Source organism: Rutidosis leptorrhynchoides, chromosome 7 (assembly GCF_046630445.1).
Source record: "Rutidosis leptorrhynchoides isolate AG116_Rl617_1_P2 chromosome 7, CSIRO_AGI_Rlap_v1, whole genome shotgun sequence".
Classification (NCBI taxonomy): domain Eukaryota; kingdom Viridiplantae; phylum Streptophyta; class Magnoliopsida; order Asterales; family Asteraceae; genus Rutidosis; species Rutidosis leptorrhynchoides.
Window position 1 is genome coordinate 364,887,668 of NC_092339.1, and position 1,738 is coordinate 364,889,405.

General features: G+C 42.8%; 1 non-coding gene across 1 annotated transcript; it reads left to right on the top strand.

The window, feature by feature from the left end:
* Window positions 1–1,271: 1,271 nt before the first annotated feature.
* Window positions 1,272–1,377, top strand: LOC139860988 (small nucleolar RNA R71). The gene has a single exon (XR_011763611.1). It is a non-coding gene; the product is annotated as a small nucleolar RNA R71 (small nucleolar RNA).
* The last annotated feature ends 361 nt before the right edge of the window (window positions 1,378–1,738 follow it).

Sequence of the window (1,738 nt, forward strand, 5' to 3'; positions counted from 1 at the left end):
AGTCTCCTAACTCTAATCTCTTGTAGAGAGAGTAGGGGATTAGGTTGATACTTGCTCCTAAACCTGCTAGCGCATGAATGGTTCCAGATTGGTAGATTGAACACGGGAAAATGAAGCGTTCCGTATCTCCTAGCTTCTGTGGTAGAGAGTTTCTTAGTACTGCTGAGCAGTCTTCATTCAGTGGAATTTTGTTAGAATCTGGTATCTTTTCCTTTGTAGAAAGAAGCCTTCGGATATATCTCTTTTGATTAGGCACTTTGGACACGGTGTCCAGGAATCTTCCATCGAGTTTGAAGGAATCAAGCTTAGACGGTTCCTCCTGTAACCTTCCAGGATATGGTACACGATTCGGAGTTACGGTGGACAACTGCTGAGTATACGTTGATTTGTTCTTGATTCTAGCTGACCATCTTCGTGGTTCTTCTCCTGGGATTACTGAGTCCATTTGCTTAGCTTCCTCTATGTGGGGATTTTGGATAGTATTACTAGGTAACCTTCCCTAGGGTCGGGTTTCAATGCGTTGTGATAACTGTCCGAGCTGCGTTTCTAGACTTTTGAGAAGACTTAGTTGATTTCTCATTAGTATCTCTGTCTGGTCTTGTCTAGATGCAGTTCTCTAATTTAGCTATTGTTGTCCTTGAATGAACTGTGTCAACTGATCATCAGTTCCGAGTGTGGGGTTGGTTACTTTTGTAATTTGGGTGGTTGGGGAATTTTCCTCAGCTGGTGGACCAGTGAGTGGAAGTGGTTGATCGTAGGTCAATTGAGTTTGTTGGGGTGGATAAGGTGGGTAACGATAGCGAAAAGGTTGGTTGTTTCTTTGGAATTGGTTAACCCTAGGTTGTAGATTGAATCCGGGATTTGATTGACGATCTGGGTATTGAACGTAACAGACTGAACCTTCAGGGTTTTCGTACTCAACTTGATATTCTTTAGTGGGTTGCGGGTTGGTACAATTAACACAGGCCTGGACCTGGTTAACTTGCTGCGGCTACGTCTTCAATTCTCCGAGTTGTTTGGCAAGAGACTCCATCTTATCTGTGAGGGATTTGATGGCCTCTGTTAGATTATTAAGTGCGGAGAGTGGTGCAGATGATGAAGTTGTTTCACCACTGTTCCAGTCATGATGATGCATTGTCATGTTCTCGAGCAACTCCCATGCTTCGTCTGCGGTTTGGTTCATCAGATTTCCTTGAGCGGCGGCATAGATCGTCGTCTTATGATTTACCGTAAGAGCATTGTAGAAGGTGCAGATTTGGGCTGACCGTTCTAACTGGTGATTAGGGCATTTCTTCAGCAGGGTTTTGAATCGCTCCCATGCAGTGTAAAGAGATTCATCATAACTTTGTTTGAAGTTAATGATGTCATTCTTAAGCTTGGTTTGTTTAGAAGGAGGGAAATATTTGGTTAGTAATTTAGTAGCCATCTCCGTCCAAGACGTGATGGAATCTTTTTTCAGTCCTTCGAACCATGTCTGTGCATGATGAGTGAGATAATAGGGGAACAAGTATAGCCGGAATATATCTTGTCCTATCCCTGGCTGCGTGTAGGAATTCGAAAGAGATATGAATTTATTGAGGTGAGAATTAGGATCGTCATTCGGTAATCCATGGAATTGACAGCTATTTTGGATGAGTTGTATGATGTGATGTTTTAACTCGAACGAGTGTCCTTGAATCTTTGGAAATCTGATTGGTTCTCCTCGACTTTCAATCGAGGGTTTAGTGTTTTCTGCTAA